The sequence below is a fragment of the Oryctolagus cuniculus genome, chromosome 3 (assembly GCF_051225735.1).
Source record: "Oryctolagus cuniculus isolate XC-2025 breed Fujian yellow rabbit chromosome 3, ASM5122573v1, whole genome shotgun sequence".
In the NCBI taxonomy this organism is placed as follows: domain Eukaryota; kingdom Metazoa; phylum Chordata; class Mammalia; order Lagomorpha; family Leporidae; genus Oryctolagus; species Oryctolagus cuniculus.
This window is the reverse complement of record NC_142869.1, coordinates 80,362,042-80,387,077: the sequence shown is the minus strand read 5'-3', so window position 1 is coordinate 80,387,077 and position 25,036 is coordinate 80,362,042. Positions and strand designations below refer to the sequence as shown.

The following is a 25,036-nucleotide window of genomic DNA, read 5'->3' as shown; positions in this document are numbered from 1 at the left end:
TCTACTATGATGAATTTTGAGATTTATAAAAAGTATTATGCTACTAACAAAGCAGCAAATTTTGCAGATTCTTTAAGAAATTTATAACATATTCAAATTTACCTCTGTAATAATGGAATGGGAGAGGGAGCAGGAGATGGGAGGGTTGTGGGTGGGAGGGAAGTTATAGAGGGGAAAAAGCCACTGTAATCCAAAAGCTGTACTTTGGAAATTTATATTTATTAAATAAAAGTTAAAAAAAGAAAAAATACGAAAAACACTGATCATTTCATTTTTGAATATTATTCAATTTGTATGTAAATATACATTTTATGATTTTAAAAAATCAACATTCTAAAAGATAATTGTTTTGTGCTAAGCTTCTACACTTGGAATTAATAGACCAGACTGAAGATAAAAATGGAATCAACCATGCTAAAATTCCATATCACTGAGACTAAAACTAAGTCAAAGTTCTCAAAACAGGCCAGTTTGAATTGGCATGATAGTAAAGTTCCCTCTACCTTAATCCTAAGCAAAAACAAAGTAACCTAGCCGGCGCCGCGGCTCACTAGGCTAATCCTCCGCCTAGCGGCGCCGGCACACCGGGTTCTAGTCCCGGTCGGGGCGCCGGATTCTGTCCCGGTTGCCCCTCTTCCAGGCCAGCCCTCTGCTGTGGCCAGGGAGTGCAGTGGAGGATGGCCCAGGTGCTTGGGCCCTGCACCCCATGGGAGACCAGGAAAAGCACCTGGATCCTGGCTCCTGCCATCGGATCAGCGCGGTGCGCCGGCCGCAGCGCGCTGGCCGCGGCGGCCATTGGAGGGTGAACCAACGGCAAAGGAAGACCTTTCTCTCTGTCTCTCTCTCACTGTCCACTCTGCCTGTCAAAAAAAAAAAAAAAAAAAAAAAAAAAAAAAAAAACAAAGTAACCTGTAATAACCTGCTGTATATCAGATAGTTATTTTTCTATCGCTCTGTCTTACTGTTCATGACTACAAGGAAAGTAACTTGAAATGAACAGCCTGTATTTTTGTCATGTCTGTTTTTTTCCAGCCTTCCTTTGATTGTAAAACGAACCTCTCTGGCTCAGTCCATCACAACCCTTATGCTATCTTATGGAATGAAGCATTGCCCAATTCTAGAATCAAAAATAAATCAGTTGATTTGGATTAAGATGTTGGAGTAGAGAGGGAGCTTACTGCTCTAATCTAGAAGAAGATAGTTTTAAAATCCAATTCTCAAGCTACACAAAAAAAAAAAAAAGAAAAGAAAAGAAAAAGAGAGAGAGAGAAAACAAAAAGAAATATCTTGGGATAAATTTAACCAAGGATGTCAAAGATCTCTTTGATGAGAATTACGAAACATTAAAGAAAGAAATAGAAGATATAAAATAATGGAAAAATATTCCATGTTCATGGATTGGAAGAATCAAAACCATCAAAATGTCCATACTTCCAAAAGCAATTTACAGATTCGATGTGATACCAATCAAAATACCAAAGACATTCTTCTCAGATATAGAAAAATGATGCTGAAATTCAAAAGGAGACCCCAAGTAGCTAAAGCAATCTTATACAACAAAAACAAAATCAGAGGTATCATAATACCAGATTTCTTTTTTTTAAAAGATTTATTTATTTATTTATTTATTTGAAAATCAGAGTTACACAGAGAGAGGAGAGGCAGCGAGAGAGACAGGTCTTCCATCCGATGGTTCACTCTCCAATTGGCCTCAATGGCCGGAGCTGCACCGATCCAAAGCCAGGAACCAGGAGCTTCTTCCCAGTCTCCCACGTGGGTGCTGAGGCCCAAGGACTTGGGCCATCTTCTACTGCTTTCCCAGGCCACAGCAGAGAGCTAGATTGGAAGAGGAGCAGTGGGACTAGAACTGGTGCCCAAATGGGATGCTGACGCCTCAGGCCAGGGTGTTAACCTGCTGTGCCATAGCCCTGGCCCCATACAATACCAGATTTTAAGATATACTACAAGGCAGTTATATCCAAAACAGCCTGGAACTGGTACAAAAACAGATAGAGGGGGCCAGCACTGTGGCTGGATGAGGATGGAAGACCTCTCTCTTTGTCTCTACCTCTTTCTCTAACTCTATCTTTCAAATAAATAAAACAAATATTAAAAAAAAATAGATGGATAGACCAATGGAACAGAATAGAAACACCAGAAATCAATCTAAACATCTACAATGAACTTATCTTTGACAAAGGAGCTAAAGCCAATCACTGGAGCAAAGACAGTTTCTTCAACAAATGGTGCTGGGAATACTGGATTTCTACATGCAGAAGTATGAAGCAAGCTCCATACCTTACACCTTACATAAAAGTCAACACAAAGTGAATTAAAAACCTAAATCTGCCAGCGCTGTGGCTCAATAAGCTAATCCTCCACCTTGCGACACCGGCACACTGGGTTCTAGTCCCAGTCGGGGCACTGGATTCTGTCCCGGTTGCCCTGCTTCCAGGCCAGCTCTCTGCTATGGCCCGGGAGTGCAGTGGAGGATGGCCCAAGTACTTGGGCCCTGCACCCCATGGGAGACCAGGAGAAGCACCTTGCTCCTGGCTTCGGATCAGCGCAATGCGCTGGCTGCAGCATGCCGGCCGCGGCGGCCATTGGAGGGTGAACCAACGGCAAAAGGAAGACCTTTCTCTCTGTCTCTCTCTCTCTCACTGTCCACTCTGCCTGTCAAACAAACAAACAAAAAAACAAAAACCTAAATCTACTAACTGATGCCATCAAAATATTAGAGAACATTGAAGAAACCCTCAGGACATTGGCACAGGCAAAAAATTCTTGGAGAAGACCCTGGAGGCATAGGCAATCAAAGGCAAAATTAACAAATGGGATTACATCAAATTGAGAAGCTTCTGTACTGCAAAAGAAACACTCAGGAAAGTGAAGTGGCAACTGACAGAATGGGAGAAATTATTTGCACAGTATGCAACTGATAAAGGATTAATAACTAAATCTAAAAAGAGCTCAAGAAACTTCAGAACAACAAAACGAACAATCCAGTTAAGAAATGGGCAAAAGACTAAACAGACATTTTTCAAAAGAGGAAATCCAAATGGCCAACAGACACATGAAAAAATGCTCAGGATTAAGAGTGAAAATAAGAGAGGGAAGAAGAAGTGTGGGTGGGAGGGCAGGCATGATTGAAAGTATCACTATGTTCCTAAAGCTGTAATATGAAATGTAAGACATTTGTAACTGTAAATCAGTATAGTTCTGCACACATTCCTTGGACTTCTGAGGGTACAGTTTAAAAGCTTGCCTTGGGACCCCAAATCCCCTTAAGCTGGATAGTAACATTTTAAATGTTAAAGTGGTTATATGGACAGGATTAAGTATTAAAGTGATCATATAGATAGGATTAAGTGTTAAAGTGATCATATAAATAAGATAAGTGCCTGGTAATAATAATAGAATTAAAAAGGAGTGAATGCTCCAGCATGGGAAGTAGTCCACAGGCAGACTCATAGAATGACAATCACTTCAAGTAGCACTCTAACCTCAGAATCAGACTTAAGGCATTTTGGTCTGGCTGAAAAGCCCATAACAGCTTTTCAGGCATGGAAAGCCAAGACACTGTGGCAAAAAATGTCCTATATGAAGAATCTCAGTGGGTGAGACTCCAGTGAAAAGAAGTGGTCATCAGGGAAGGATGTACTTTTCTCTGAAGTAAGGAGAGAACTTCAACTTTGCTTATAGCCTTGTCTAAATACTGAAGGAATTTGTGGATTCATAAGGCTTCCATAGCCTAGGAAGCTCATGTCAAGAGCCTCGGGTAATCACTGACATCATACATAAGTGTGTTAATTGTTAAATTAACAACAGGAGTTACTGGGCACTAACTTCCCATGCAAGACCTATGTCCTCAAAGGGTTGTATTATGAGTTAACAGTAAAACTTGTTCTCAAAGATTTATTTCATTTTATTGTATTAAGTGGAGGGTATTCCTATGTCTCATAAGTTTTGTTATGCCTAAGTGTCCAACTTCATTGCTTGTTTTCCTAGGTGCTTCCTTAATTAATGATAAAACTTGTTCTCAAGGACTTACTTTCTTTTAATGTGTGAAGTAGAGAATATTCTTATGTCCTATACGTTTTAGTTATGTCTGAGTGCTTGCAAAGGATGTATCATTCTTGGGTGCTTCTTTAAATTTAATGAAATTTCTAAAAAAAAAAAAAAAGATGTGAAATTAATTTCAAGATGCATTGATTTTGAACATTCCTTGCCTCAACCGTTGAGGAACAGTTTTTTTTTTTTTTTCCATGCAAATTGTTGAATTCTTTACTTAGTATAGAGTTGGACTTCTGTGTATAAAGGTAATTGAAAATGGACCTTAGTGGAGAATGGGACTGGCAATGGGAAAGGGAGAAGGAGGAGGGATGGGAGTATGAGTGGGAGGGTGGGTATGGTGGGAAGAATGACTATATTCCTAAAGTTGTACTTATGAAATGCATGAAGTCTGTATTCCTTAACTAAAAGTTTTCTTTGGGGAAAAAATCAGTTAAGATCTTTAAATAAAATTGTCACAATTTTTTCCTTTGGCATTTTTTTTCAAAAAGATTTATGTATTTATTTGAAAGACAAAGTTACAGAGATAGAGGGAGAGAGAGAGAGAGGGAGGGAGAGAGAGAGAGAGGCAGAGAGATATCTTCCATCCACTGGTTCACTCCCCAAGTGGCCACAATTGCAGGGGTTGAGCCAGGCTGAAGCAAAGGGCCAGCAACTCCATCCAGTCTCCCACATGTGTAGAGGGGCACAAGATCCTGGGCCATTTTCCACTGCTTTCTCAGATGTATTGGAAACATCTTCTGCTACTTTCCCAGGGAGCTGGATTGGAAGTGACCAGCTGGATCTCTAATCAGTGCCCATATGGGTTGCTGGCAGCATTGCAGATGGCAATTGAACCTGCTAAGTCACAACACTGGCCCCATTTTAAATTTTATTTCTAAAGTTATTTCTTTTTTTAAAAAATATTTTATTTATTTATTTGAAGAGGAGAGGCAGAGAGAAAGAGAGAGAGAAAGAGAGAGAGAGAGGTCTTCCATCCAATGGTTCACTCCCCAGATGGCCACAACGGCCGGAGCTGTGCCGATCCGAAGCCAGGAGCCAGGAGCTTCTTCCCAGTCTCCCACGTGGGTGCAAGAGCCCAAGGACTTGGGCCATTTTCTACTGCTTTCCCAGGTCATAGCAGAGAGCTGGACAGGAAGTGGAGCAGCCGGGTCTCAAACTGGTGCCCATATGGGATGCTGGCATTTCAGGCCAGGGCATTAACCCACTGCGCCACAGCACTGGCCCCTAAAGTTATTTCTAACTAGTCTCAGGGAAGAAGCTCTTGTGATTGATTATCCCAGGACAGTCCCCTAATGTTAGTGTATTTTCCCTGATTCTTGTGATTGTCAAGGTATAGTCTGGCACGAAATGCTTCTTTAGATGTCATTTGTTGAGTCAGTTTTGTAGAGCAGGTTATGTAAGGACTTCATGAGGTTTGAGCTGGACATCTTCTATTTGCTTGGCCACATCTGATCTTCATCACCTCTACCCTGCTGTTACCCTTGAGATACTGACCTCTAAGGACTTCTGTGCTTAAACTTCCTTGCCTTTTGGCTTCCAGTTGGGTGGGGTCACTTAGAGATGAGGAAGCAGGCAAAGAAAGGAAGAAGGAGAGAGAAACAGAGAGAGAGAGAAAGAAGGAGGGAGGGAGGGAAGGAAGGAAAGGGAAGGAAAGGGAAGGAAAGGGAAGGAAAGGGAAGGAAGAAAGGAAGGAAGGAAGGAAGGAAGGAAGGAAGGAAGGAAGGAAGGAAGGAGGAAAAAAGAAAGAAAAGAAGTTCATTTCCCTGGCTCCCTCCCTGCCAGTTCTTAGTTCAAAAATGTGTGAATTGCTGCTGTCAGTTGGCACATTTCCTTTGCCAACACAGATCTCATTTCTGGTTCTGGTAACTACTACTTCCTCTTGCCCGTTAAAAAGTCTAGGGATAGTAATGGCTTCCTGTTAATACCAGCTATTTCACTATGCCTTGTTGAGTCTTCATAAACTTGTCAACATCTCTCTACAAAGTCCTCACTAAACTTCCTTTTAATGGTATTTAAGTGTGTATCTGACTCCTGCTTGGATTCTGACTGACTCTGATTGATGACTCCTAGTCAGAGTCCCAGTAGAAATGCTACAGAAATGTAAGATATACTAAGCAGGAGAGACTACATAAGACATGCCAAGTTTATGTTGTGGCAAGAAACAACTGCAAAATCTTAGTGGCTTAACACATAAAAGATTATTTTCTATTATTCAATGGTTACTAGAGTTAATGTAATTCTCCAGTGCCCTGTCCTTCATGTATCACTTAGCAACCTCATCTATTTTGCTGTCCTGGCATCAACCTCTTATACTTGATCTTAGCCAAAAGGTCGAGAAGTGATGGCACCAACCTTTCACTACAAGGTGTTCACGTTTGTTGTTGAAGGGGACAAGGGAACTAACTGGAAGATTGCACATAATTTTTTACTTCCTTTGTTCAGAAGCAAGACACATCATTTCTTCTCATAGTCCACTGACTGGATGGAATCACATAGCTATAGCTAAATCCCTAGGCAGGTGGGAAGGAAAATGGCCATAGGATATCTATCATGGTGGTATAATAGTAGATATATTTGGGTTTTGTCCTTGCTTCATTCACACAGCTTTTAATACCCTTGAATTTTCCCAAGTGAGAGCAGTGTCTTTTGTTATTCATAACAAGTTCCCTTAAAACACAATTGAGTTGTGTACTACTATGGTGGGGCCCCTAGAGCACATCAAGATGGAGCTAACCATCAGAAAGACTAAGTGAGTAGCCAGTGGGAATTTTCAGTCCCATGTATGACCTCCAGGGAGGAGAAATGAGCTTTTAAGTAACAAGATTCAAGGAACTTCCAGATTGGTGAACCTACTTAAATGCTGGGAGGGTAGTATGCCCAAAGAGTGCATGGAAACTCCACCTTCTGTCCTATCCCCTACCCTCCCATTTCTTTCACTATGTACCTGTTTTAGTACATTTCTGTTGCTATAACAAAACGTCAGATTTAATCTTAATTTATAAAGAATAGAAGTTTATTTGGCTTCTGACTCTGGAGGCTGGGAAGTCACTGGCATCTGATGAGGGCCTTCATTCTGCATTATAACATGGTGGAGGGCATCATATCATGAGACAGAGCAAACTAACCAGAGACAGCATGATTTAATAAAAAAAAACTATTCCTATTTTTATAAAGATTTATTTATTTTATTTGAAAGGCAGAGTTGTAGACAGAGAGAGGAAGAGACACAGAGAGAGAGGTCTTCCATCTGCTGGTTTACTCCCCAATGGCTGCAAAAGCCAGAGCTGGGCTGATCTGGAGTGAGTAGCTAGGAGCCAGGAGCTTTATCTGAGTCTCACATGCGGGTACAGGGGTCCAAATATCTGGAGCATCTTCCACTGCTTTCTCAGGCCATCAGCAGGGATGCTGAATGGGAAGAAGAGCAGCTGGGACTCAAACCAACACCCATATGAGATGCCAATGTTGCAGGCAGAGGCTTAACCTACTATGCCACAGTGCTGGCCCCAAAGCTATTCCTATTAACATTTATTAATATACTGATCAATTAATCCATGACTCAAAGATCTCACCATTAACATATGAGTTTGGGAATTAAGCTTGCAACATATGAAATTTGGGGGACACATCCAAATCATAGCAGCATTTAACATTGGGCTGTTCATTTTATATAATTTATAATAAAGTATAATGGCAAGTATAGTAATTTTTTTTGAGATCTTTGAGTCGCTCTTGAAAATTACAGAATGTAGGGATGTATGGAAACCTTCACATTTTTGTACAAATCAGTACAAGTTTGAGAAACCTGAGAACCCAGTTCTTGGGTTTAGGATGAGTCTTTTGGGACTGAGCACTTCACTGTGTGGAGTTAGATACTATTTCTGGGTTAGATTGGATTGCAACACACTTAGTATCAGATGATCAGAACTGAAGAATTGGTGTTGGAAATCACACACATACTTGGTATCAAGGAAAGAACTTTAGAACCAAAAAGAACTGTTTACTCTGGCTAATGAGATTGGTGAAACTTCACTATTAAGAGTCACAGGAAATCTCATGTCCCTCCCAATGTTTCTTACCCTGTCAAGAGCAGATGATGTGGCACTACTTCTAAATCCACTTTCTTTTTAAGCTCCTTTCTTTTCAATAAGATAACTGCAGATGAACGTATCAAAGGTCAAAGACCCCTGAAAATACTTTTTACAGTGTTTGGAAGTGAGGTGAGTAATCTCAAAGAACTAGAAAGAGTCATAGCTATGTAAAATTGGATATCACTGAACTAAAGTCACATGACTTTGCCACCAGTAATCAAGCAGCAATACCATCAAAAGGCAGGTAAAAGACAATCACTGGTAAGTAAGTATTAAGGCTTCTCCAGCTTTAGGAAACAGACTATTCTGATATTTAAAAGCCTACATGAGAGTACTTCAAAAAGTTCCTGGAAAATGAAATTAAAATATAAGTTTATTTTGGTGCAAAAAAACATTGAAATCCATGCATAGTTTTTTTTTATTATACTCCATAAATTTTTTGAAGTACTTGAAAATGTTTAGTTAAATGTACATGTTTGACAATATGGTATTCTAATTAACAAATTTCCTTCTCTCACCCCTCCCCATGTCTACCACCTAATATGTAAATCTATAGAAATTCCTAATTAAATATAAGAGAAATGTTTCTTGAATATAATAGTGCTTTTCAAGGGGAAAAAAAAAAAAAAGGGAAAACCCAGAGGCACTAGAAATAAACAGGGAAGACTGGCGGAACATGCCATTGTAGGTTAAAGATGGTCATGTCCAAATCCCCAGAATCTGACTGTTTCCTTTTTGTGGCAAAAGAGATTTTGCAGATAGATTAAGTTCAATTTCTTGAGATAAAGAGATTATCTTGGGTTATCTAGGTGGCCTAATGTAATTAACCAAGGTTCTAATGAGAAGTTATCAGAGGAGAAGGTGATATGACAGAAAAGCAGACAGGAGTGATATACCCACCACCCATGAACAACAGCCACCTCTAGAAGCCAGAGAAGACAAGGAACAGACTCTTACCTGGAGCATACAGAAGAAATCAGTTCTGCTAACACCTTGGTTTTGGCCTGTGAAACTAATTTTGAACTTCTGAACTTCAGAACTTTAAGAGAAAAATGCATGTAGTTTTAAATGACTAATTTGTAATTTGTTATACTAATGATATGGTTTGAATATGATTTGGTTCCCAAACTCATACAGGAGTTTAGTGCCCAAAGTTTTGTGTTAATGGTCCTTAGAGTGCACAAACTTGATTCAATCATGGTATGTAGTGGTGGGGCCTTGGGAAGTGATTAGATTGGATTAGATCCCTTGGGTGGGGTCTCTCTGCTTGGATCCTAACAAGTTTTCAAGGAGAGGCCACCCAAAGTCAGACATGCACTCTCCCCCTGTATCTTGCTATGTGTTGCATCATGCTGTTTCAGGACTCTGCCAGTAACGAGGCCGCCAGAGACCCCTAGGCTTTGCATCTCCAGAACCAAAAGCCAAAATAAACTTTTCTTTCTAAAGTTAGCCTGTGGGATTGGTGCTGTGGCTTAGTGAGATAAGCCTCTGTCTGCAATGGGCAGTGGTTACCAGTTTGAGTCCCAGCTGCTCCTCTTCTGATCCTACTCTCTGCTGCTAGCCTGGGAAAGTAGTGGAAGTCAGGGAAAATGGCCTGCATCCACATGGGAGACCCGGAAGAAGCTCCTGGCTCCTGGCTTCAGATCGGCTCAGCTCCAGCTGTTGTGGCCATTTGGGGAGTAAACCAGCGGATGGAAGACTTCTCTGTCTCTCCCTCTCTCTGTCTATAACCCTACTTCTCAAATAAATAAATAAATAAATATCAAAAGAAAAAGTTAGCCTATTTAAGATATTTCATTATAGTAATGAAAGGCTAACTAATACATGCAGCAATAGGAAAAAGATGGCAAGGCAACCACATAGGTTATCAGACATGAATATGGACCAAATAAGATAGGAAATAGAGCTGTAACTCTGAAAATAGAATAGTCTAGGTCTTGAGTCCCTTTAAAAAAAAGGTTAAGAACTGAAACCATGACTTAAAGTAGGGAATCTGAATTGCTGCTCCTCCTGAATCATGGATGGTTATAAAGTTTGAAGTTACACAGCCAGATACTATATAGAAAGAAAACCGATATGAAAGATTAACTGAAAGATAGCTATGAGAAAATAGCTGGAACATAGAATAGAGGGATAAAATCATGGTAACTGGAGGCTGGCACTGAAGCATAGCAGGTAAATCTGTTACCTGCAATGCCGGCATCCCCCATGGGCAAATGGTTCATGTTCCAGCTACTCTACTTTTGATCCAGCTCCTTGCTAATGGCCTGGGAAAAGCAGTGGAAGATTGCCGAAGTGCTTGGGCCCCTGCCACCCATGTGGAAGACGTTGATGATGTTCCTGGCTCCTGGAACTGGAGCCTGGCTCAGCCCTGGCCCATTGTGGCCATCTGGGGAGTGAACCAGCAGATGGAAGATATCTTTCTTCTCTGCTTTTCCCTCTTTCTCTTTCTCTGTAACTCTGTCTTTCAAATAAATAAAAAATTTTTTTAAAAAATCATGGCAACTATAAAAAAGAAGATGACACTATAATTTGAGTATATCTCTCAGATTTCATATGTTAAATTGTTCCCTAATGGCAGCAATGTGGAGATGGGGCATCATTGGGAGGTGAATGGGTAATGAGTATACTGTTCTCATGAATGGATCAACTCATTCATGGATTAATGGATTAATAAATTACTGTAGATTAGCTTTACTGTAAAAGTGAGCCCTCTCTGGAACTTGCTTTGTCTCATCATGTGATGCATTCTATCAATGTTATAATGCATATATATATATATATATATATTTTTTTTTTTTTACAGGCAGAGTGGACAGTGAGAGAGAGAGACAGAGAGAAAGGTCTTCCTTTTGCCGTTGGTTCACCCTCCAATGGCTGCCGCGGCCGGCGCGCTACGGCCTGCACCCCGCACTGATCCGAAGCCAGGAGCCAGGTACTTCTCCTGGTCTCCCATGGGGTGCAGGGCCCAAGCACCTGGGCCATCCTCCACTGCACTCCCGGGCCACAGCAGAGAGCTGGCCTGGAAGAGGGGCAACCGGGACAGAATCCGGCACCCTGACCGGGACTAGAACCCAGTGTGCCAGCGCCGCTAGGCAGAGGATTAGCCTATTGAGCCGCGGCGCCGGCCTATGCATATTATAATGTATAAATTACCTGGCCTGAGTTATTTTTGCTATAGCAACAAAAAATACAGTAAGAGGCTGGGAGAATAAATGAGAAGCTACAGAACACACTCAGAGGAAAGGACTGGAGACAAGTCAGGATAGACAAAGCAAAGAATGGCTGAGAATTTATTGAAATTGATGAAACATTTGAACCAACAGAAAAAGGAAGACCTTTCTCTCTCTCTCTCACTAACTCTGCCTGTCAAAAAAAAAATTGAAGAAGGGCATTGAAATTGGAAGAATTCAATAAAAATGGATTTAGTGATAGATACACAAAAGGAAACTCCAAAAACTAAATTCAAGGAGGGAATCTTTTTATTTTATTTTTTATTTATTTTTATTTTTTGACAGAGAGAGAGTTATAGACAGTGAGAGAGAGACACAGAGAAAGGTCTTCCTTCCGATGGTTCACTACCCTAATGGCTGCCACAGCGGGTGCTGCATCAATCTGAAGCTAGGAACCAGGTGCTTCCTCCCAGTCTCCCATGCGGGTGCAGGGACCCAAGCACTTGGGCCATCCTCCAATGCCCTCCTGGGCCACAGCAGAGAGCTGGACTGGAAGAGGGGCAGCCGGGACTAGTACCCGGTGCCCCAACTGGGACTAGAACCCAAGGTGCCGGCACTGCAGGCGGAGGATTAGCCAAGTGAGCCATGGCGCTGACCATCAAGGAAGGAATCTTAAGAGTAAAAACAAATACAAAATGAAATTATTCCCAGAAAACAACCAAAAAAATACACACAAAACACAGCAAAATACATGATTAAGGACAATAGACTCATATATTTTATATTGTGGAAGAAAATAACCTAAAGTGCAACAACTAGAGCATAATAACTAAATAATCATTCAAGAGTGAGAGAAGGGGCCAGTGTAGTGGGTTAAGCAGCCACTTGTGCCAGTTTGGGTCTTGGATACCCTGCTACTGAACCAGTGTCCTGCTAATGTGCCAGGGAAGGCAGCAGAAGATGGCCTACATATTTGGGTTCCTGCTACCCATGTGGGAGACCAGGATAGAGTTCCTGGCTCCTAGCTTCAGCCTGGTTCAAGTCTGGCTGATGCAGCTATTTGGGAAGTGAACAAGAGGATAGAAGTACTCTCTCTGTCATTCTGCCTTTCAAATAAATAAATATTAAAAAAATAAAAAGACAAAATACATTAAATTATGAGTATTTCAGTGAAAAGGTAATAAAACATATGTGCAAGAATCCATGTTGAACAGAGAAATCAGTGCATAAGCTAACATTGACTGTGTAAAAATATGATTAATCATGTGTCTTTGAGACCAAGATAGGAATGGACAATAATAATATGGAAAAGAGAAAAAGATTTTAATGGAGTTGAAGCATCTTACGAAAAGATGCTTACGAAAAGCATCTTAAGAAAAGAAAGATGTTGGCTAAATTTAAACCTTGATAAGCTAAATATGCTTGTTAAAAATTTAAGGAAAGGGGGTCGGTGCTGTGGCATAGTGGGTAAAGCTGCTGCCTGCAGTGCTGGAATCGCATATGGGTGCCGGTTTGAGTCCTGACTGCTCCACTTCCAATTCAGCTCTCTGCTATGGCCTGGGAAGGCAATAGAAGATGGCCCAAGTCCTTGGGCCCCTGCACACACGTGAGAGACCCAGAAGAAGCTCCTGGCTCCTGGCTTCAGATAGGCGCAGCTCCGGCCATTGAGGCCAATTGGGGAGGAACTAGTGGATGGAAGACTCTCTCTCTCGCTCTCTCTGCTTCTACTTCTCTCTCTATGTAACTCTGACTTTCAAATAAATAAATAAATCTTTAAAAAAAATTTAAGGACAGCAACTAAAAAAGAAAAATCTATCTTACAAGCTGTTATATATTATATAAAATGACAATAAAAACTGCTAAGTACTTTACAAATAATAAGTCTTTCATCCTTACAACAACCCTATTGAAGAAGTAGTATAATTGTCCTCATTCTGGATCCAGAATTCACACACCTTTCTAACCACAAAGCTTATTTTTGCATATGTCTTATCTGATTGTAAATGCAATCGATGACAATATTTTATACACAGCTGGCAATAAATAGTGGCCTGCAAAGTTATACAAAAACTAACAATTAGTGTATAAACAGAACATTTTCACAATTCTAAAAAGGAGCATAATATAAAATTTTTTTTCTTAGCCATTGATAAATGGCAGAATGGGGAGAGAGAGATGCATCCTTAAAACTCAAGTACCAGAAACTAGGAACAGATGCAATGACATGTGAGAATCTATCACATGATTAAGGTGACTTTTTTTTAAAAAAAGATTTATTTATTTTATTTGAAAGACAGAGTTACACAGAGAGAGAAGGACAGGCAGAGAGAGAGAGAGAGAGGTCCTCCATCCACTGGTTCACTCCTCAGTTGGCTGCAACGGCCAGAGCTGTGCCGATCCAAGGCTAGAAGCCAGGAGCTTCTTCCGAGTCTCCTATGTGGATGCAGGGACCCAATCCTTGGGCCATCTTCCACTGCTTTTCCAGGCCATAGCAGAGAGCTGGATCAGAAGTGGAGCAGCCAGGATTCAAACCAGTGGGGCCATATGGGATGCTGGCACTGCAGGCACGGGCTTTACTGGCTATACCACAGAACCAGCCCCTAAGTTGACATTTCAAGTCAATAGGATAAAGAAAAATTATGTAGTAAATGGAGGTACAACTAGGTAGTAATCTTTATTTATTTATTTATTTATTTTTTTACAGGCAGAGTGGACAGTGAGAGAGAGAGAGACAGAGAGAAAGGTCTTCCTTTTGCCGTTGGTTCACCCTGCAATGGCCACCGCGCTGAGGCCAGCGCACCGCACTGATCCAAAGCCAGGAGCCAGGTACTTATCCTGGTCTCCCATGGGGTGCAGGGCCCAAGGACTTGGGCCATCCTCCACTGCACTCCCGGGCCACAGCAGAGAGCTGGCCTGAAGAGGGGTAACCAGAACAGAATCCGGCGCCGTGACCGGGACTAGAACCTGAGGTGCCGGCACTGCTAGGCGGAGGATTAGCCTATTGAGCCGCGGCGCTGGCCTAGTAATCTTTATAAATGTGAATTTGGAGTCCTTACTTCATCTTTACATCAAAATAAAATCTATATAAATAAAAGATTTAAATGTAAAAGTCTTTGAAGAAAGAAGCTATAAATGTTTTAAAAGTTTTACATTTTGAAATTATTTCCTGAATACATACAACCCAAAAGCAAAAGTAAAGCCATTAAATATTTTTTTGAAATTTTGCACAGCAAAAATAGCATAAACAAATCTGTAGAGGGCTCCAGGTTTTCCCACCCACCCCCTCAGCTGATCAGTTCTGCATTTATCCATTTTATAAACTGATGCCCTTTGTAAGATTCAACAAAATGTTTCATCAGTAGAATTGGGAGGGGGTGGGCAGGAGGAAAGGAAGAGGAAGCAGAAGAGGAAGGAATAAAAACCACTTTCTAGTTCTGTACACTGAGCAGTTAAATGACTTAAAATCACAAGGAAAGTAGCATATGATGGTCCAGACTTTTGCCGTTTTTTTTTTTAATCTTCCTTCCTTAAGATGAAATGGAACACAAGACTAGCCATTGAAATAAATCAATTTTTTTGCAGAAATTAAATAGCTTATTGAGTTGTGCAGTTTGTTTAGTTCTTAGTGATTCTGACTGGTTTTAAATCTTTTGCATGTGTCCCATTTTTAAATTACTAATTATAGACCCACAGAACTATGGACTAGAAAAAAAAAACTGAATAGGTGTTTCAAAGGAATATATATTATGTTTGCTTCTTTCAGCTATTTTAAATATTGAATTCATCCAAACAATTCAAAATTGATATTTTATAGCCTAATGCAATTTGTCATAATTCACTGACTCCATTCAAATTTGTAAATCTTTTTTTTTTTTTTAGATTTAAATTTATTTGAAAAGCAGAATGGAAGAGAGAGAGGGAGAGACAAAGAGAAAGTGAGCTTCCATCCCCAGATGGCTACAATGGCCAGGGCTGGGCCAGGCTGAAGCCAGGAGTCTGGAACTCACACTGGAGTTCCTGCTGTTTTAGAATTAGCAGGGAACTGGATAGGAAATGCAGCAGCTGGGACTTGAATGTGTGCTCTGATATGATATGCTGGCATCGCAGGCAGCAGCTTAAACTGCTATGCTACAACATATAACACTGGCCTCTAAAGCATTTTGTTATAAGATGTCACTTTTGAATCAATTCCACAGCACAGATATTGTAGTTAGAATTCCAACAAACTTTTTAAATTCTAGTCTAATAAAGTTATTTCATGAAAAAAATGTTAGATATGGCCGGCACTGTGGCTCACTAGGCTAATCCTCTACCTTGTGGCTCTGGCACACAGGGTTCTAGTCCCGGTCGGGGTGCCAGATTCTGTCCCGGCTGCCCCTCTTCCAGGCCAGCTCTCTGCTGTGGCCTGGGAGTGCAGTGGAGGATGGCCCAAGTCCTTGGGAGACCAGGAGAAGTACCTGGCTCCTGGCTTCGGATCAGCACGGTGTGCCGGCCGCAGCGCGCTGGCCGCGGTGGCCATTGGAGGGTGAACCAATGGCAAAGAAAGACCTTTCTCTCTCTCTCTCTCTCACTGTCCACTCTGCCTGTTAAAAAAATAAAAATAAAAATGTTAGATTTGATGTTGTGTTGCATGTTAATATTATTTTTAAATTTCTTTGTTAGAATGATGAATAGCCTAATTGCTCTTGTTAAGTATTAATATCCTAATTATTATTTGAAACAAAATAAAAAATTATGTCTAAGGAAAGATAATCTGCCCTGTATTTAAATCTTAATCAAGTTATTTGTAGTCTCAGAAATACCACTTTTGTGGATTTTTTTAAAAGATTTATTTATTTATTTGAAAGGCAGAATTACAGAGAGACAGCAGCAGAGAGAGAGAGAGACAGAGACAGAGAGACAGAGAGAGACAGAAAGAGATCTTCCATCTGTTGATTCACTCCCCAAATGGCCGCAATAGTCAGAGCTGCGCCGATCCAGAGCCAGGAGCCAGGAGCTTCTTCTGAGTCTCTCACACAGGTGTAGGGGCCCAAGGACTTGCGCCATCTACTGTCTTCCCAGGCCATAGCAGAACTGAATTGGAAGTGGAGCAGCTGGGACTTGAACTGGCACCTATATGGGATGCTTGCACTGCAGGCAGCAGCTTTACCCGCTATGCCACAGTGCCGGCCCCAGAATTACCACATTGGAACTTCTTCATTCAATGGCTGAGATTTATTTTAAAAATTATTTAACTATAATGAACTCGTGTCATTTTGTGAACAAATATTAAATTCTCTACAGGAATGGACTCATTTTCACCCAAATTGTTAGGAAATTCAACTATCGCACTAACATTTTAAAGTGCTAAGATTATTGTTTAATTTATTATTCACAATAATTACATAAAGAAATCACAAAATTGCTAAAAAAATAAAGATTTAAAAAGGTTGCTAGTGAACTATTCTACAAATCAAATAAGTTCATTATAAAAATAGTTATACTCTAATAATAGGATGCTTTATAGACCCAATTAATATCATCCAACAAAGATGATCTTGTTTAAACTACCTCATTAGAGGCTAAGAAAGCTTTTGAAGTTTAACTGGAGCAACATTTTCTGATACTTAACACATTTTGATTTAAGCCTTGTGCCTGTAAATGGATGAAGTTTATTTTATAAAAAGTTTAGAAGCTTTATGTAAGTCCTAAGCAATGAGTCACTAATATTTTTTACTCTTAAAATAGAAACTGTCAGTTTAAGGATTTTATGAAATAAAGAAAAATAATTTTATTCCAATTCTGAAGGAAGTAAAATTGTATGCAAATAGGATGTTAATACATCCTATTAATACATGTTAAAACAAAAAACAAATGACAATACCATATTTCTTTGAGTCCTGAAATAAAAGCCAATTCCTTAAGAGTCCTTCAGTAGAGATGCGATATAGCCAATTGCCCTAAGCAGGAATGCACATAAACAGTGTCTCCAAATGATGACTTATGCTAGTTTTAAAAAAAATCACAGTCCAGGGGCCGGTGCCATGGCTCACTTGGTTAATCCTCTGCCTGCAGCGTCGGCATCCCATATGGGTGCCAGGTTCTAGTCCCAGTTGCTCCTCTTCCAGTCCAGCTCTCTGCTGTGGCCCAGGAAGGCAGTGAAGGATGGTCCAAGTGCTTGGGCCCTGCACCCGCATGGGAGACCAAGAGGAAGTATCTGGCTCCTGGCTTCGGATCAGCATAGCTCCAGCCGTAGCGGCCATTTGGGGGTGAACCAATGGAAGGAAGACCTTTCTCTCTGTCTCTCTCTCTCTCACTGTCTAACTGTCTAACTCCATCTGTCAAATAAATAGGACTTCCTTGTTCTACTTTCCTTTGGCTGTTCTGTACTCTAACAATTTAAGGGGAAGTACTTCAGCTTCATACATCTACAACCTCCCAACTAATAAGAGGAAGATAGAAGACTATCACTCAAAAATTGAGCATCTTCTTTCTGTTCATCTTATTTCAAAGCTCTTAAGAACTGAAATACTTTGTACTGTCATTTATTGCTGAAAAAGTCTTTATTTATAATAAAGCTCTTTGAAATAATCATTCTCTATCATCAGTATATAGAGGATATTCAGTATTTCTCTTGAAATAACTTCGCATTCACTTGAATTTATCCTTTAGTTTTATTTTCTAGGTTAAATAAACTCAAATTATTCTCATCTTTATTCATGTGTTCTATTATTAAAACAATTATTATTGTTGCTTTTTCTTTCCTTAAAATGTGATGATAAAAGTTAGATATAGGATTCTAAAAAGAACATACTTAATGCCCAAAATAGGATGAGACTGCTTCCTTGCACATGCTTATTAGAAAAAGAATGGGAAGTTGAGGAAGTACAAAAATTAAAAAGATGTGAGATTTTGGTGAGCTTAACTGAGGTAAGTAAAGGGAGGAAAATGTATTCTAAGTACTAGATAGGACTATGAAAATGCCAGAAGTAGAACATTATATGGGAAGGAATGGCTTTTTGGAATAAACAAAGAAAATAGAATGGAGGTTCACTTGCATGCCTGGCTGTTGGGTACAGGTACTACTCCTTCCATGTCACTGAAATTTAATATTTTTTTCCACTTTAGAAAAATAAAGCTATAACAGAAGGAAATGACATTGGTTGTACATAAATTGCTTTTAAAAGTATACACAAAATCATTGGTTACTGTGAATTTTGACTTTGCCGCTAACTAGATACCTTACCTTTGGTTTTAATTTTACTGATGTACAAAATGAAGAGTTCAGAAGTATTTAAAAAAGGACAAATAACTGTATTATTTTAGTTACTTTAGCTAAAATACCTGTGAGGAGCTTCCTTAGAAGAAATAAATTCTTGGGCCGGCGCTGTGGCTCAATAGGCTAATCCTCCACCTTGCAGCGCCGGCACACTGGGTTCTAGTCCCGGTCAGGGTGCCAGATTCTGTCCCGGTTGCCCCTCTTCCAGGCCAGCTCTCTGCTGTGGCCCGGGAGTGCAGTGGAGGATGGCCCAAGTGCTTGGGCCCTGCACCCCATGGGAGACCAGGAGAAACACCTGGCTCCTGCCTTCGGATCAGCGTGATGCACCAGCTGCAGCACGCCAGCCGCGGCGGCCATTGGAGGGTGAACCAACGGCAAAAGGAAGACCTTTCTCTCTGTCTCTCTCTCTCTCACTGTCCACTCTGCCTGTCAAAAAAAAAAAAAAAAAAAAAAAAAAAAAAAAAAAAGAAGCAGCTCATAGTTTTGTAGATTCATTTCCAAAATCGGAGGCTGCAGGAAGGGAAGGACAATCACCTGTAGAGCCAGGAAGCAGGGAGAAGAAAGCCAGGCCAAACTTGGCTCATGAACCAATCCTCTAGTGAAAAACATCTCTAAGAGCATGCCTCCCAACCCAAGGACCTTCTACTAGGCTCACCTCCCAATCACCATAATCAAAATAAGACTCCACTCTTAATCTATCAATCATTAATATTACCTCATGAACCATTAACTTAAGGCTTTGGTATTTAAACGACTACATGAGTTTCAGGAACCAAATCCTTCTCAAACCATTACAAACTCCATAGAAAAAACTAACAAAGTCACAAATTGACATTTCAGAAAAAAATGTATGGCCAATGTATATATGAAAAGTATTCAATCTTTTTAGTAATCAGGATCATGCAAATTAAGTAAAATAATATATCTTGTTTTATTCTTATTAGATTGGCAAAAATTAACAAGTCTTAACAATGTTAAGTGTTAGTGATGATAAAGAACAGTGAGATCTTTTGAACATCACACTGGAATACAATTTCATACCACTATCTAATAAAACTGACATGTATACATTAAAATCCTAGATATATACTCTTTGAGAATCTCTTGATCAGATACACCATGAGACAAACATATTCATAGCAGCATTGTCAACTAGAGAATGGATAAATAGTGACATAGCTATATAATAATGAAAGGCCTTCACAATGAGAAGAGATCAGCAAAGACAATAGGAATTTTCAAGTCTTCAATATGTAGAAGGTAATTCAGACTTAAAAGTCTGAAAGAAATCACCCTTGGAACCACATAGCATGAGAAGGGAAATGGGTAGAAGACGGCAGAAGAGGGTTGATGGATTCCCTCTTTTGAAAAGCATAGAAAAGATGGCGGAATAGGGAGGCAACTTACTGCTCTAGCCTAGGGGAAGATAGTTAAAAAAAAAATAAGTGGAGCGAGAGCAATCTCAAGTAAGAGTTAGGGAAAAACCGTAGAGGAAACTCCACACAAATTAGAGGGACACTGTGGATCTTTGTGGAGGGTGTGGATGCAGATAATTCAGGACCCCAGGAGCTGAGAGCCTCAGCACCAGCTTTGGAGAGTAAGGTGAGACCAGAATGGAGTAGTCCAAGCCACTGGCAATAAAGCTGTGGGAAATGCCTGGCATGAGTCTGGCTTGGAGCCTTTGGGGGTCAGTATATCCATCAACCTAGAGGAAAAAAAGGGGGCACATTCCTCTCTCCCTGACCACTTGGCACTGGCATCCTATAATTAGCCAAGAGAGCATAGGTGCCATTTTGGACATATATAATAGCTGTGCCTGCTTGTATCTGCACCCTAGCAACCACCTGAGAGGAGAAGCCTGAGTCTGGCTGGAAGAATTAACAGGGGATGGGTGCTCATGACTGTGGGAGGCTTGTGTGCTGGGACTATGAAATCACTGTGGCTGCGTGGGAGGATGTAGGGTGTGGCTGGGTCTTTGGGCAGTACTGTGGGGAGCTCCATGGGCTTGGGACTCCCCGATTCCCTGTTGAGGGTTATTATGCTCACACCAAGAACTACATGGATCCTTTCTGAGGTTCTTGTGGGCAGCACAGATGAATATTGTTCCCACTGGGGCTAGTGCCCAGGTATTGGTCTCCTTAGAAGAGAGGAAGTGAATGTGAGACTATGTTGAACAGTGCTTATCAAACCTCCCGTCTGATTAAAAAAAAAAAAAAATAGAGGAGATCTACCTCACTTGGGTGTCACCTTGGATATTCCCTTCACCCTGGAGTATGAATAGAGCTCCCTGACTACACCCAGAACATGCCTCTGGGTATTCGCTGTAAGAGCAGACACTCCACTAAGCCCCAGAGGTATAGTCCAAAGATAAATGGCAATACAGGGAAAAAAATAAAAACAATATCTCCACAAATGCTTAAAAATAGACGCAGCAATTCAAGAATCAAGACTAAGGAAGCCAACTAAGGAACACAACAACACTTCAATACTAGAATATGAAGATAAAGAGATGGAAGAAATGTCAGAAATGGAATTAAAAAATTATAGGATTCAGTAGCAAGTCCACAAATTAAAGAAATCCATACATGATGTGAGTGAAAATTTTTCCCATGAAACTGAGATTTTAAAGAGAAATCAAAATGAAATATTGATGGGGTTGGCGCCATGGCTCAGTTAGGTTAATTCTCCACCTGTGGTGCCGGCATTCCATATGGGCTCTGGTTCTAGTCCTGGTTGCTCCTCTTCCAATCCAGCTCTCTGCTGTGGCCTGGGAAAGCAGTAGAAGATGGTCCAAGTCCTTGGGCCCCTGCACCCATGTGGGAGACCCAGAAGAAGCTCCTGGCTCCTGGCTTTGGATCAGTGCAGTTCTGGCCATTGCGGCCATTTGGGGAGTGAAACAATGGAAGGAAGACCTTTCTGTCTGTCTCTCCCTCTCACTGTCTGTAACTCTACCTCTCAAATAAAAAAAAATCTTTAAAAAATTGAAATGTTGGAAATGAAGAATTCAATAGATCAAATAAAAAATATGGTAGAAAGCCTTAAGAACAGACTCGGTGAGACAGAAGAAGGAATATCCAACTTAGAAGACAAATCTCTGGAAATTTTACAGTCATATTAAAAAAAAAAAGAGGAAGAAATTAGAAAACTAAAAAACAGTGTTGGAGATTTATGGGATACTGTCAAATGACCCAATATATCGGTTTTAGGAGTTTTTGAAGGCATGGAAATAGAGAATGGATTAGTAGGCCTTCTTAGTGCAATAATTACAGAAAAATTCCCTAATTTGGAGAAAAAAAGGGATGTCCAAGTACAGGAATCACATGGAACTCCTAATAAACATGACTAGAGAAGATCTGCACCACAAACATTGTAGTCAAACTCACCACAGTAAAACATAAAGAAAAGATTCTAAAATGTGCACGAGAGAAACACCAGATAACTTTCAGTGGATCTCCAATTAGACTCACAGTGGACTTCTCATCAGAAACCCTACAGGCTAAGAGAGAATCATGAGATATATTCTAAGTCTTAAGAGAAAAAACCTGTCAACTCAGAATATTGTACCCTGAAAAGCTCTCATTTATGAATGAAGGTGAAATATAGACTTTCCATAACAAACAGAAATTGAAAGAATTTGTCACCACCCATTCAGCCTTGCAAAAGATGCTTAAGGATGTGCTGCACACAGAAACACAGAAACATGGTCATCACTACGAAAGAAGGTGAAGGCAGAAAATCTCCCAGTAAAGTACAAAGGAAATCCAAAGTAAACAATAGGAATATTTATGGAAAAATGGCAGGGCCAAGTTGTTACTTATCAATAGTCACCTTGAATGCAAATGGCCTCAGCTCTTCAGTTAAAAGACACAGATTGGCTGAATGGATTAAAAAACAACATCCATCTATTTGCTGCCTACAAGAAACACCTCTCACAAAGATATATGTAGACTGAAAGTGAAAGGATGGAAAAAGCTATTCCTTGCTAACAGAAACCAAAAAAGAGCTGGTGAAGCCATCCTAATATCAGACAATATAGACTTTTACACAAAAATTGTTAAAAAGAGACAAAGAAGGACACTATGTAATGATTAAGGGATCAATTCAACAGGAAGATGTGACTACAATAAATCTATATGCACCTAATTTCAGGGCACCTGGCTATTTAAAAGAAATGTTAATGGATCTAAACTGAGATATGGACTCCAATAAAATAGTAATGGGGGACTTCAATACACAATTTTCATCAATGGACAGATCAACCAGACAGAAAATCAGAAAGGAAACAACAGTGTTAACATTATAGACCAAATGGACCTAACAGATATTTATGGAACTTTTCATCCTACAGTTGCAGAATATCTTCTTCTCACCACTACATGGAACTTTCTCTAGGGTAGACTGCCTGCTAGGCCATAAAACAATTCTCAGCAAATTAAAAAAAAAAATTGAAATCGTACCATGCATCATCTCTGATCACAATGGAATGACGCTGGAAATCAACAACTCAAGAATATCTAGAACATATGAAAACATGTGGAGACTGAACAGGCTCCTAATGAACAGTGGGTCATTGAAGAAATAAAAAAATTCTGGAAACACATGAAGACAATCTGTATCCCTACGTTTATTGCAGCTCAATTCACAATAGCTAAGATATGGAATCAAACCAAATGCCCATCAACAGAAGACTGGGTAAAGAAATTATGGGATATGTACACCATGGAATATTATACAGTGGTAAAAAATTAAATTCTGTCATTTGCAAGATGGATGAAACTGGAAAACATCATACTTAGTGAAATAAACCAGTCCCCAAAGGACCCATCTCATATGTTCTCCCTGATCTATGATAACTAATAGAGTACTCAAATGGTATTCTATAAAGTGAAATTGACACTTCGAGATACAATGACTTTGAACAGCCCTTGACTCAATTGTTGAGGAATAGTATTTTTTCATACTATTTGTTGAACTCTTTACCTAGTATTGAGTTAATTGTATGTGTTAAAGTGAATTGAAAATAGATTTTAGTGATAAAACAAGAATGAGAATAGGAGGACAGGAAGAAGGATGGGAGTCAGGGTTGGAGGGCAGGTACAGTGGGAAGAATCACTATATTCATTCCTAAAGTTGTATTTATGAAATATATGAAGTTTATATTCCTTAAATGAAAGGTTTCTATGAAAAAAAGATAAAAAATTTAAAAAATAAAATGCATAAGAAATGAGGCTTATAAAATCTTTGTTTTTAATAATCATATAATATCGATTTCCTTTTTCCCATTATAAAGTGAATGCTATTTTCTAATCTTCCTTAAGTTTTTTTCATTAAAATGTTTTTGTAAAGGGGAAATGTGTACTATAAATAATATATATGTATAATATGCAATATAAATAATAATTCTTTTTTAGAAACTGGTGCTAATTTTCTGTTAACCTTATTTCCACTTTGCTTAAAGACTACTTGGTGGTTGTTCCTACCATGCAGTGGAAGTTGAAGCCCAGTTTTCAGTAGGTAACTGCTGAATAGGAGCCTTTAGAATAGTCTGCAACCTCAAGTTAAGAAGCAGTAAACTCAGGAGCAGGGGCAGTCCATATACCCTGAAATTCCTCCTTGGTCACAGCTTTTTCAGCAGCAGCCTACTCTTGCTTTTCCATCTCTTCAGGATCTCTGCAGAAGTAGAGATAAGGCATGAACTTCCATGGGTGTCCACAGGAGATGGTGTCACACATGAGCAGAACTTCTTGGGCCAGCATCTGCTATATCAGAGCCATTGCATATGTTCCTTTGTTGTTGCATGGCAGTGTCCACCTGGCACAGAGGAGTACTTGTATTACACAGAGAAACTGTAGGCAAGTCAACGAAAGAAACTTCTGTGAGTGTTGAGATTAGCACCCATCAGAAGATGTGGCAGCTAGAGGGCTGCTTGAATCCTGGTTAGTGAGGGTTCTGTGCATGATGAGGCCAACATGGGGAGTTATTTCTTTGGCAGCAGCAAGTGTCAGCACAGCTTTCTTTCTGGTGTTTCTGGAGGATCCGATAATGATGTCAGCAAGGTTTTCAACAGCAACTATGACAGGAAAGAGCTGCTAGCAGAAACTTCTCCCAGGTCTTCTCAGATTGATCATGTAGATGCCATCGCTTTTCCTTTGGTATATGTACTCTTCCAATTGGAATTCAAGGTTGGTGACATCATAGGGGCTTCCAGTTGCACTTGAGGACATCCTTCTCCATCATTTGCAGGACATCAAAGGCTCTGGACTATGTGACAGTTTCTCTTTAATTTACACCAGGAGTCAAGAACAATGCTGCATGAACCCCTTGCTGCATAGCATAGAAAAGCCACTCTTTCTTAATTTTAATAATATAGAGTATTTATAAACTTAAGGCAAATCAATTTGAGTCATTTGTGTTGCTCTTAATATTTTGCTTACTTAATTAAA

General features: G+C 40.0%; 1 protein-coding gene across 5 annotated transcripts in view; it reads right to left on the bottom strand.

The window, feature by feature from the left end:
* Window positions 1–1,590: 1,590 nt before the first annotated feature.
* Window positions 1,591–25,036, bottom strand: part of LOC149127400 (uncharacterized) — a 36,011-nt gene continuing 12,565 nt past the window's right edge. Inside the window, exons 3-4 of one of the 5 annotated variants that reach the window (XR_016231536.1) lie at window positions 9,120–9,201; window positions 4,037–4,166 (exon numbers count right to left, since the gene is read on the bottom strand). The gene's annotated coding sequence lies outside the window, so the exon portion shown is untranslated. Of the gene's footprint in view, window positions 4,167–9,119; window positions 9,202–11,626; window positions 12,007–20,510; window positions 24,405–25,036 lie in introns of those variants that run through there. The other 4 variants (XM_089329117.1, XM_089329118.1, XM_089329119.1 and 1 more) reach the window with 4 other exon arrangements.